Here is a 12,999-nt window from a genome sequence, read left to right as displayed (position 1 = left end):
GCCAGGGGACTCCCTCCTTGAAAGTCCCTGGTCAGTGGGTTACTCCATTTGTGGGCATGTGCCAGGGCGTCTTGGCAGGTGGGTTCCCCTCACCCACCCCTCCCCACCCCCCACACGCAGTAGGGTGAGAATCAAGTAGGGCTCAGCTGCCCTTCTGCCCCTTCACTCTCCTTGGGGCCAGCTGGGGAGCCCAGTCTAGCCTTTAGTTAATAGCGCTTGACTTCCGGCAGAGGGGTGAATCTATAGTGATGGGTTCCTGGGAAGCATTTAGATGCCTGGACCGTGTGTGCGTGTGTGTAGAGCACGCTCACGCCTGTGTGGGCGAGGACGTGAGTGTGTGTGTCTGAGAACATCTGTGCATCTGTCTGGAGATATCCAAGTGTATCTCCATATTGCGTGTCCATGTGTCTGTGTGTTTATCTGTTTTTGTGAGTATGATGTGTATCTGTGTGATGCATGAGTCTCTGTGTGCATGAGTGAAGCTGTGACCATGTATGTGTGACAGTATGTGTATATCTTGCCTTCCTTATGTCACCTCACATCCCTCACCCTGGGACCCCATCACTGCTGAGCTGATCACCTATCTTGAGTCCTCAGCCCGAGACCATGAATGGCTGCAGACCTTGGGGGCTGGCCTGATTCCTTTGCCTCTGTGTTTGAGTTTGTGTGTGTGTGTGTGTGTGTGTGTGTGTTGAGGGTGTCAGCCTTTGGTGTCAGCACTGAGCACCAAGAAGGCCCTCCCCACGTGGTGGCAGACAGCCATCAAAGACAGCCTTGAAGCTGGGACCTGTTGCTGCCCCACCCTCCTCGGAAAGCATGGGCGTATGTCTGTGTATAGGTCTCTGTGTGTGGCATGTCCCGTGTTGTTGAAAGAAATCAGCTCCAGGGCTGGTTGTACACTCTAGCATTTCTGAATAAGGATGCACAATAGGATACGTGGAATTCCTCAGAAAGGCCCAGAACTTTTCACTTTAGCCCTCTTAGAGGCACTGTGCAGATCTGACGAAAGCTCTATCTAAATAGACCATCTTTCCAACAGAACCTACAGATCTACGATATTCTGATGACTGTGTTGGGGGAGGGTGTCCATAGAACCTTCCCAAAAGCCTTCAGGTTAAAACCTGCAGTCTCTGTGTTCATTGTTTGACTAAACCTAGTTAGTTTAGGTTAATTAGGTTAACTTCCCAGATGTTTTCACCTGGAATGGCTATGTTTTTAAGGAAATGGTTTGCTGGTTCAATTGGGAGGGGTCTACAGGCAGAAGAGCGTGTGAGCAAGACATCTGGGGAGAACAGTGCCTCTGGGCAGGGCTCAGCTAGGGCCCTGGTGCCAGCTCAGCCAGCAGCTCCCTTGGTGCCCTGGCCAAGCCCTTTCTCCTCTCAAGGACTCAGTTTCCACATCTGGAGAAAGAGGCATTGGTCCAGTGTTCTTAGAGATTCCACCCATGTTAGTCTAGTTTGGGATATTGGCAGGCTGTGGGGGACACTTTGACCCTGGTGACCAGAGTTGTGGTCCTCTGTCCTGGGAGCAGCCAAGTTTGGGGCTTGTAATGAGCTTTCTGACTGGCATAAGGCTGAGGCCATTACCTGATCAGAGGGACCCCCTGGCACCCTGCTTGGTGCCTGAGGGGATCAGGGACAGAACCTTGCAAGTTTGGGCAAAGGGCCTCAAGCACCCCATTACCTGCAGTCAGAAGGCAAGGCTTACCATCACAAGTTGGTGGCTGATTCTAAATTCTGCATTTCTTGGGGCACGTCATTTCAGTAATCAGATTTTCCATATAGTGGGGGCTACTCTGTGCCAGACCCTGTGTACACAGTAACTTTATGAGGTGACTGAGATTGTCCCCATTTTACGGACAAGGAAACCAAGCCTGGAGTGGAGGTGTGAGCTGCTCAAGAGAACGCAGCCAAGAAGGTGCAAAGCCAAGGACTTAACCCCCAGGTCTGTCTGACATCAGAGCCAGGCTCTTACCTCTTATATGCCAAATGTGCCCATCCAGCCTACACGGCACAGGATGAGTCTCAGCATGTGGGTGGCATGGTTTCCATCATACAGAGGTGACAAATGGCCCAGACAGAATAAATGATGTCTCAAGGGTAGGGAACCAGTAAAGGGAAGACAAGTTCAAGTCTTCAATGAGCCCTTTGTTCAGCATGGATGCCCCTAAGGGCATGGTGACAAGTCCATCCCCCACCCCCAAGGCAGACCTCCTCTCTCCTTTCCTTCCTCTGCGCACCTCTTTGGGGGACATCTCCCCCCAGTATCAGAGACCCAGTCTCCAATGGAATGGTGGAGGGAAGCTCTTTGCCTAGAAACCTAGGAGTCAAGTCTGCTCTTCCTTCTCCCTCCTCCCCCATCTTCTGGGTTCAGAGGAGCCATATCCCTGCCTGTCACAGCCTCGTTCAGAGGCACCTCCCATCATTCTTTCTGGAAGGGGTGGCTTAACAATCCGTTTCCTTAGACAAGGTGTGCAAGTTTGGGCTGAGCCACGGAAGCCGCAAAGGCCAGCGGAGGCTGTGGGGCTGGAAGCTCTGTCCAGTGCTGACTCTGGGAGCCAGTATGATCCAGTACCATGAAGCGGGTCAAGAAAGAGCTTTGGGCTCACCCAGAGCTGGGTTCAAATTCTGGTGCGTTTATCTACTGAGGGGCATCTGTGTGCCAGACACCAGTCTGGGCTCTGTGGATACAGCAGTGAACAAGATAAGTCCTGCCCACTTGGGGCTGACATCCCAGTATGGTAGACAGACCCCAAGAGACATTCTGAGTGTAATTCAAGGGATCATGACAGGCTTTGCACCGACGTGTGAAGGAGAGGCACTTGGCACCACAAGAACACATAACAGGGTGAAGTAACCTCATGCAGGTAGCCCAGGAAGGCGTTCTGGAGGAAGTGATGTTGAAGATACGTGAGGGATGAGTAAACCTTCTAGTTGGAGGTAGGAGGTGGGAAGACACAGAGGAAAACCCTTCCTGGCAGAGGGAACTGCATATACAAAGGCTTTGTGGCTGGAGGGAGCACTGTGAACTCGAGGGATGAAAGGACTGGGAAGTGGCTGGAGTACAGAGAGAAAGCAGCATGGTGTCAAATGCAGAGGGGCAGAGCACGTGGTCCTATCCTAAAAGCACAAGGAAAGGAGCAGGGAGAACATGAGCTATATGCAGGTAGAGGGTGGAGCTAAACTTGGTTGCTTGTAAATTGCACAGTCTTAGACAAGCATCTGTCTTTACTTCACAAGGGTCCTGAGATACAGTTTACTCATCAGGAGGATGAAGATTACTCACCTTTCAGGATAAGCCAGTGAAAACACCCACCACGTGAGCCTGAGCTGCTTCTGGGCAGGCGTCTTATTTTTTTCTGTCTCCCCAGTGTCGCCAAGGGAAAGCTGGAGACAGGGTGGCCTCGGCATAATTTCCTCCAGTTAAACCCAACCAGCTCCGTCCTGGCTCCTTCCTGGCTCTCTTCGCCCTCCCCTCCTTTCCTCTCCCCGCCTCCACCCCTTAATTTTGTTTTGGTTCCCTGAGCAGCGGGGACTGGCTTCTTGTTGCCATGACGACTGCCCTTAAAGGAGCCAGCCACGTGACACCAGTTGATAACGGAAGTGGAGTGACTAACTGCCTTGTTTTCTTGCCTGGTGCTGGGCCTGGGAGGCCTCTTGATCGCAAGGGAGAAGGCTGCAGCTGGAGGACGGGAGGAGAGACCCTGGGAAGGAGGCAGGGGGACGAGGCGGGTGCTGGAGAGGAGGCTCCGTGTACTTCTGCAAACTGGGGCTGGTGGGAGGGCTCCCCACGGCAGCTCTAGTGCCTGAGCTGGGCGTGTTTGGGGAGCTGCGCCGGGCTGGCCGCGCCTCCCAGCCCTTGGGTGGGGGGTGATGGGATGGGGGAGGAGGGCTCCACATCCTAAGAAGACTGGAGGAAAGTGAGAGAATCAACCCATGTTTCTACTAAGACCCCCATGGTGCTTCCACTTTAATCCAGTGGTACTCAATGAAAGAAGGGTGACAGTTTTGCCCCCCCCCCCCCCGGGGGCCAAACATTTAAATTCGAATTCCAAATAAACAGGGAATTTTTTTTTTTTTTTTTTTTTAGTGTATGTATTGCTAAATCTGGCAGCCCTTCCCCAGGGGACATTTGGTAATGTCTGGAGCCATTTCTGGTTGTCAAAACTGGGGGTGCTGCTGGCATCTAGTGGGGAGGGTCCAGGGATGCTGCTCAGCTTCCCGCAATGCACAGGACAGCCCTCCTTCCCCACCACGAAGAAGCATCCAGCCCAGAATGGCACTGTTGTTGAGACTGAGAAACCTCTGTGCCGGCCACTGTGCTGAGTGAGCCCCAAACGTTCCCTCCTCCACTCTCCATGGCGGCCCTGAGAGGGAGAATACTCATCTGCTTCACCGTGATAAAGAAGGAGCTATAGGTACAGAGAGGTTAAGCAGCTCCCTTTAAGGTCACACAGCCAGGCCGTGGAGAAGCCAGGATTCAAACCCTGCTTTGTCGTCAGGCCCTGACGGGTGGCCTCACAGAGGTTCAGCGTAGTCCCTGGAAATGTGGCTGGGGGTCAGGCGTGTGTAGGGGAAGAGATGAGGCAGGACAGGTCCATTATGGCAACTTGTTCGGGGCTGTGAATGCCTGGCTGTAGCATTTGCTCCATCACATGGTGGGGAGCTGTGGAAAATTTATGAGCAAGGAAGGTCTTGCTTGCACTTGGACTTCAGGAAGTTTCAGCTGATAACAGGGGCCGGGAGGGAGCCTTTTGCCACTTCTTGGAAGAAAACGTTCTCCTTTCTTTCCTTCCTTCCTTCCTCTCTCTCGACCTGCCCTCCTTCCATTCCTTCCTTCTTTCTTCCACAAATACTTATTGCCTATCTACTGGGTACCAGGTACAGCTCTAGGAGTTTAGAGAAGGAGCAAAGCAGCATCCTTGCTCACATGCTCTCATGAAGCATATGATCTAGTTGGGGGACAGACAAATAATAAATAGATGCAGGCACACCTCAGAGATATTGCGGGTTCGGTTCCAGGACACCAGAAGAAAGCAAATACTGTGATCAATTGAGTCAAAGGAATTTTTTGGTTTCCCAGCGGATATAAAAGTTATGTTTACACTATGCTATAGTCTATTAAGTGTACAAAAGAATTGTGTCTCAAAAAATCAATGTATATATCTTAACTTAGAAATACTGTTATGTATTATATTTTTACCTTATTGTATACATTTTTAATATATACATTTTTAAAAGATTTTATTTATTTATTTATTTATTTGAGCGAGAGAGAGCAGGAGAGGGGGGTGAGGGGCAGAGAGAGAGAAGCAGACTCCCCACTGAGCAGGGAGCCCGATGTGGGACTTGATCCCGGGACTCTGGGATCACGACCTGAGCAGAAGGCAGACGCTTAACTGACTGAGCCACCCAGGCGCCCTATATACTACACATTTTAAGTAGGAGGTGCAGGCTTTCCCAAAAAAACATTTTACTGCTAAAAAATTGCTAACCATCATCTGAGTGTTCAGTGAGTCATAATCACTGATCACAGATCACTGTGATAAATATAATAATAAAGAGAAGTTTGGAAATATTGTTAGAATTACCAAAGTGTGACACAGAGACAGGAAGTGAGCAAATGCTGTTGGAAAAATGGTGCTGATATAGACTTGCTCGATGCAGGATTGCCACAAACCTTCAATTTGTTAAAAAAAAGAAAAGGAAAAAAAAAGTAGTGTCTGCAAAGCACAATGAAGCAAAGTATGCCTGTATTAGAAGTCACAAGTGCTGTGAGGAAAATAAAACTGGAACTTGGGTGGAGAGTAGGTGGTCAGGGATGACCTCTCTGATGGGGTGACATTTGAGCAGAGACCTAGAGAGAAGGAGAGAACCCTGCTGATGTCTGCAGGAAGGGTGTTCTTGACAGAGGGAACAGCATATGCAAAGGCCCAGAGTCAGGAGCAATGAAGAACGAAGAGGCCAAGGAGCCTGGAGTAGAGTGCACCGAATGGAAGAGGAGGAGACGAGGTCAGAGAGGGAGTAGGAGGTTGCTTCTGCAGGGTCTTGTGGCCCTCGGACATGAGATGGCAGCCATGGGAGGATTTTGAACAAGGGGGGAAGGTGGGGACATGAATTCATCCATGTAGACTTCTCAGGCTGTGGGCCAGTGTAAATGCAGGGGACGGATGCAGGGCACAAGGTCATTAGGCAAGAGAGGAAACTTATCTTGTTCTCTCCTGAGAGCTTTCAATTCTTAGGCTAGAAACCACAGCCCCCCCCCCCACTCTGCCCTGTTCCCCACTGGCCAAGTAGGGGTTCCAGAAATTCTTGCCAGTCGAATGGATATAGGAATACTGGGTGCGGATATTTTTGGGCTCTCTGATGCTTATAGGGTTGACTCAAATCAGTTTGCATGTGTCGTGTTTTCAGGCTTAAGATGGCGGAAATTCTGCTCATGAATAATGCAGTCACATCCGTGCGGTGCATTTTGATGCTTTTTTCAGGGCTCTGGCAATATGGCTTCCAGGAGACTTTGCTAGTGCAGGGCCTGGGTTTCAGCACCCCCTGGTTGGATGTGAGGGTGGCAGAAGGGCTTCTGGCTTGGTTACGTCTCCTGTGCAGCCTGGCTGGGTCTTCCCCTGCAGTAACCTCAGGAGGGGCTCCAGTGGGAGCATTTGTCGCTGGTGGGCAGGTAGGAAACGGCATTTTTGTCACCCCAGTGGGCCAGCAGACCCCAGGATAGGAAGCGAGGGCACCGGAGCCCTTGCCCAACTCTGCCCTTAACCACCTGTGGCCTCCTAACCGATCCCTTTTCCCTCTGTCCTTCTGCTTTCTAAGTGGACAAGGTTGGACAGCTCCAGGATTCTAAGAACCTCAAGCCATCAAATTTGGCCAGCATCACTTTCCGAGAGCCAAGTCTCCCCACGTTTTGTCAACTCCGAGTTTGCCAAGCCTGTATTTAAGACCTATTCAAACTCAGTAGCTGATGAGACTATTTGGGAGCCTTCATTTCACTCAGGGAAAACAAGGGCTCAACTAAAGGCATTCTAATAGGATAAAGATTTTTTTTTTTTAATTTCTTAAACAGCATTTCCTGAGCATTTTATATAGATGACCTCATTTAATTGTCCCGATGCCACCACATGAAGTGGCTAAAACGCTGTCCCTTAAACATAAGGATATTGATACACAAGTATCAAGTAAGTCACCAAAGGTCACAGACATTGTCAATAGTACATCATGGGGTTCTGGCCCTAGAACCCTGCTCTGCATTACTCCGGAGCTGAAACCAATGACCTACTTATGATTATAAGCTATCCTGAGCATGTGGAGTTGGGGAAAGGTCCAGGCTTTGGAACCGGACAGCCTTGAGTTCAAGTTCCGGCCCTGTCATTTAGTGGATGCGTGAACCTCTCTGACTCGTGTCCTCGTGCATCAGATGGCAAGCGTATACTGTACTACGCAGCCCTGCTCTTATGCCCCGTGGGTAAGCCCTGGGCTGGGGGTGCTGCAGCCACGGGAGCAGTGCTATAGACTGGGGAGGGGCTATTTCCTGGGGTCCGGAGGAATGAGCCCTGGAACGGGGGTCAGGAAGTCTGAGTCTCGCCTGGCTGCCTCGCCACCCTGAGGTAGGCAGTTGGGTCTTCCCTCTGGGTCTGGTTGCTCCTTGGCCTCATCGAGGTAATCCCTCAGCCAAGAAAGGACGGACGCCCTCGTAAGCCTGCTGGCCCCGCCACTTAGTGGCTCTGAGCCCCTGGGTGAGCAGCTAAGGGGGCTGAACTCCAATGGAAGGCAGTGTATTTTTCTTTTAGTAGTACAGAAAGACAGGAATAGATTCTTGTGCTTTTTCTTCGGAGAACCTTGAAGGAACCCCGGTTTATAAAGGACAGTAACAGTTCCTTTAGCCGTGAGTCCTCGTTTAAAAATCAGGTAACAGAAGCCCCAAGAGTTAAGAGACGTGGTGATACCTGGGACCCTGAACGGATTCTCCTTTAATTTTTATTATTTAGGAAGTTATGTTTAATTAGTAAGTTAGAATTATAGCAACTATCATGCATTTTTTCCTTTTTTTTTTTTTAGAAATAAAGACATCTTTACAACCACCATTTATTAAATGCTGTTCTAAATTGCTTTGTTTGATCTTATTTAATGCACCAAGCAAGCTTCCTTTAGAGTAGGAAACAACAAACAGCAACTCTACTGATGAGGGAAATTGAAGCTCGGAGATGTTAGGAAACTGGACCGAGGTGGGGCTCCTGGGTGGCTCAGTTGGTTAAGCGTCTATGTACGGCTCAGGTCATGATCTCAGGGTCCTGGGATTGAGCCCCGGGTCAGGCTCCCTGCTCAGCAGAGAGTCTGCTTCTCTCTCTCCTTCTGCTCTTACCCCTCCCCCCACTTGTGTGCTCTCCCTCTTTCTCTCTCAAATAAGTAAATAAGTAAATAATCTAAAAAAATAAAACTGGACCAAGGTCACACAACTGAGAAGCAGCACAGCAGGGTATTTTTAGCCAAAAAGGAAAGAGGCTCAAAAAATCGATTTATTGGTTCAGGGGTTTGGGAAGTTTGGAGTGATGCCAGCTTCAGGTGCAGCTCTATCCAGGGGTTCCAATCACCGTGGGGCACATTGCTCTGATCAGTCAAGGGACGGTGTGGCTTCAGCCCAGTGAGAGTGAGGGAGGGGACCCAGAGGAGAGTCAAGGTGAAATGACCAGACAGGGACATGGGAGCCAGGCAGACAAGCCACAGATGTCCATCTAGACAGGGTGAAGGGGCCGGCATCCGGAGCCCAGCCCTGACGTGCGGACAGCTGCCCCAGTCCTGCTGGAAGTGCTACTTGAGGACCTACTGGGTGCTAGGTGTCCGCCAGATCAGAGATTCTACTCTAGCAGCGTGCACAACCCTGAAGTTGTGCAGACACTCTGTACTTGCTGTAGGAGACTGTATCCTCAGTGCCTCTAAGGGGTCCACAATCCCAAAACCCAAATACGGTTCAGAACCGCCCTGCAAGATGCTGGGATTTGAAGATGAATACAGTTTACCCGACCTTGGCTTGCTCAGAAGTGGAATGCTCCCTAATTTCTAACCCGGTGAGCCCTGCAATGACAACCACCCCTAATAATAATCATAATTAGCATTTATTGGGCACCTACTGTGTGTTCCAGGCCTGTGCCGTCCAATGGGAGTCACTGGTCACGTGCCTGTTTACATTTAAATTAAGTATAAAACTCAATTAAATAAAAAATCCTGTTGCTCAGTCGCATTAGCTGAGTTTCAAGTGCCCAATGGCCACATGTGGCTAGAGATCCCGCTTCGGACAACACAGGCATAGAGCATTTCCGGAAAGTTCTGTTGTGCCCTAGACATTGTGCTAATAAGTGCTTTACATGCATTAACATAGTTAATCCTTAAAACACCGCAGAAGGGTAGGTCCTGTTTATTATCTCATTTTACAGGTGAGTACGTGGAAGCATGGAGGAAGTGAAGTGACTTGCCCAAGGTCACACAGCTGGTGAGGGGGCGGAGCCAGGGTCCTAACCCAGCCCGTGCATGCAGTCCTGGGTGGCTCTTCTTCCTGACCTAGGCTAGAGGCAGTTAGTCTGTTTGCTGGTTGCGCCCCGTGCGTGTTTGAAGCAGCCGTCTGGGAATATTCCAGTTCTTCTTTCCTGCAGCTGCTCAGACCCCCAAAGAGCATGGAGGCTGCTGCAGAGTCTGTGCGTGCCTTCCTTATGCACGAGGCCCATGGGGCTGTGGTAGTGGGGGCGTTGCCGGGGGAACTGCCCCCCGCCACCCCGCCGCGGCAGGCAGAGCCCCCAGGAGAGCGCTGGCCCGTCTCCAGGGTGTGGGCTGGGCATGTGAGACACGGAATGGAGGGGCGGCAGGGGGCTGATTGTCTTCACAGCCGCATCATCTCCCTGAGTGGCTGTGTGCAGGACGGAGTGTGGCTGGAAGGACCTTTTTTGCCAAGATGCCCCCAGGTGAACGCCCCAGAACCAGGCACGGCGGGGGGAGGTGGGGGGCCCACTTGTCAAGGGGTGTCTGAACACCGTGCAGGGCAGCGATGAGAAGCCTGTGTGTGGGAAGCCCATCCTCAGTGCCCAGAATGCCCTGCTTCCAGGTCAGAGCAGGTTGGCCAGTCCCTATGCCGTGAGGGAACGATGCGTGGCACCTATTTATAGCATCCCAGTAAACGATTAACTGGGGCCAGCCTAGCCCAGTGAGAGAGAGGCTTTAGCAAGGCCCACAGCCGCGTTTAGGGCAGGTCAAGAGGGAGGTGCGAGGGGGAGGACTTTTCTAGCACTCTGAAGATCCACATGCCCATGGTGTCATCACTTATGTGCTCCGCCCCACACCCCCCCCCAGGTCTCTCCCGCCGCACAGATGGGGCTGCAGAAGGACCGTCCTGGGTCTTTGTTTTCATTATCCATCTGCGTGCATGTGGAGGGCAGGGTGGAAGTGTGTGGGTGGGGGGGTGGGACAGGTCTGTTCTGGAACTGTGTATGAGAGAGAGAGAGGGAGAGAGAGAGTCCAGGAGAGGAAGCTTTGATCCATTCACCAGTGGCCACTGAGCTCCTACTGACCAGACCCCTGCAGACCCCTTCTCTGAGAAGGCCCCAGCCCAGTGCAGGCCACGGTGGGCGGAGGGCATGGAGGACCCCATCTGGAAGGAGGCCCTTCCCCTGTGTGCTGGAGCACTGGGATCCTTGCTGACATCCTACGATAGCCCCCGAGCACAGAAAGAATATTTCCTTTTTCCTTTCTTCTTCTTCTTCTTCTTTTTTTTTTTTTTTTGAAGATTTTATTTATTTGACAGAGACACAGCGAGAGAGGAAACACAAGCAGGGGGAGTGGGAGAGGGAGAAGCAGGCTTCCCGCAGAGCAGGGAGCCCGATGCGGGGCTCCATCCCAGGACTCTGAGATCATGACCTGAGCTGAAGGCAGATGCTTAACCGACTGAGCCACACAGGTGCCCCTCTTCTTCTTTTTTTTAATAGACTTTATTTTTTACAACAGTTTTAGGTTCACAGTGAAAATTGAGCAGAAAGTACAGAGATTTCCTGTACATCTCTTTATCTGCCCTAAAAATCCTCTGCGCTCTGCCTGTTCATCCCTCCCTCCCTCCAACCCCTGGCAACCCACTGATCTTTTCACAGTCTCCCTAGTGTTGCTCTTTCCAGAACGTCCTGCAGTTAGAATTGTACAGCATGTAGCCTTTTCAGATTAGCTTCTTTCATTCAGTAATAAGCATTTCAATTTGGACGTTTTCCTTTTGTGACCACGATTCTCCTTTGGAAGCTGATGTGCAGCGGGGAGAGGGAGCTGTGAGGCGCCGGGCACACCTGGGGGAGGTCAGGGGTGAAGGGTCATGGTGGGGCAGAGGTGGAGCCAGCTGGTGCTGCAGGACTGGGAGTTGGCCATGACCGTGACACTTGGCTGCACTGGGCTGAGGGAGCAGGTGCATTGGCCACCTGGGACTCCAGAGCAGGAGACCTTGGTTCAGATCCCAGCCTCTTCACAGGCCAGGTGGTCTCCATCCCTCCTAGGTCAGCTGCCTCATTGGGAAGATCGAATAATAGCAGTGACATCTACACTGCATGCTTGTTATGAATCTTTGGGTGCATGGATGCGAAGCACCCACGCAGCTTGTGGGATGCACCAGTCGGTGTTGAATGAATAAATGAACCTACTGTGTGCCTGGCTCAGTGTGAGGGCAATTAGTCATGGGTTCGAGTACCCACTCTGCCATTCAAAAGCCATGTGCTCTTGGGCAAGTATTTAACCTCACCAAGACTCAGGTTCCTCATTTGTAGAATGGAGTCCTCATATCCATCTCACCTAATTACGCTGAGGATTAAATGAAATAACGCCCCCCAAGCACGGTGCCAGGCGCAGTGAACACCTTGTCAACATATGAAGCACTTACTATGCAGCTGCCACCGTGTTAAATGCTTTCGATGTATTATCTTATGACTGTGAGGCAAATAACTGAGACCCATTTTACTGATGGGAATGCCCGAGGTTCAGAGAACGGACATGACTTGCCCAAGATCATGTGTGCAAGATCTGGGGTGTGAATTCTGGAAGTTTGACTGGAGAGCCCAGTGCTCATAGCTGACCATAGGAGCTTAGAAGTGGGGGGAGTCACATCAACTTTGGGGGGGCTCTCGGGAGGGAGTGAGGAGAAGGGCACCTCAGTGAGTCCCGGAGGATGGGGTGGTTTCTCCAGAGCTGGAGATGGAGGGAGGAGTGGGTGGGGATATCAGGTGGAGGGGCCTGCACAAAGCAAAGGCGGGCGGGGGGAGGGGGCGGGAATGGTGAGTCACACGGAAGGAATGGCATGTGTGACCCATGGATTTAGGTGCGGGAAGGGGGAAGGGACGGGATTTGGCAGGAAAGGAAGGCAGGGCCACAGGGTGGAAACAGTCACAGCTTGCAGCCCTGTTCCAGCCCCGCCCAGCTCACCTCCTGTGCGCCCCACCTATAACAAATTAAAAAATACAAAGCCACCAGCGATTTCCATGTAGTGCTTTTCCCTGCCACATTGTCCTTACATCTGTCCCTTCCTTTGAACTCCAAGGTGGCTCTGCGGGGGCAGTTGCAAGGGACAGCTTTTTTCCCTCTGCTTTAGAGCTGGAGAAACCATGGACCAGGGAGTTCAGTTATCTGTACATTAGATCTTGAGCATCGCCTCCTCCAGGAAGCCCTCCCTGACCTCTTGACCTGCCTCACCAGGTCAAGTTTCTTTGTTATTTATTCTCATAGAACCAGATTCTTTTGCTGCAGGGAACTGGCCTCACTTTTTGTTGCAATGTCCCCATTTGTTGGATTTGGTTCAATGTCTATCTCGATAAGACTGTCACCTCCAGGAGGACATGGATTCTATCTGCTTGTCACCTTGTACCAAACTCATAGAAGGTTCTCCATAAACGTTGAGTGAATCAGGGACAGTTTTGGCTCCTGTGACAAGTGGTGGGAAGGCAGGTGTTAGCAGAACATGGAAGATGTACATTTATCCCTG

General features: G+C 51.2%; 1 protein-coding gene across 2 annotated transcripts in view; it reads left to right on the top strand.

The window, feature by feature from the left end:
• The window catches only part of SGSM1 (small G protein signaling modulator 1), an 87,755-nt gene that overhangs the window by 929 nt on the left and 73,827 nt on the right, over window positions 1-12,999 (top strand). The window lies entirely within an intron of this gene.

The sequence above is a fragment of the Neomonachus schauinslandi genome, chromosome 14 (genome assembly GCF_002201575.2).
Source record: "Neomonachus schauinslandi chromosome 14, ASM220157v2, whole genome shotgun sequence".
Taxonomy (NCBI): Eukaryota; Metazoa; Chordata; class Mammalia; order Carnivora; family Phocidae; genus Neomonachus; species Neomonachus schauinslandi.
The sequence above is the reverse complement of the archived record's forward strand: the minus strand, read 5'-3'. Positions and strand labels throughout refer to the sequence as shown.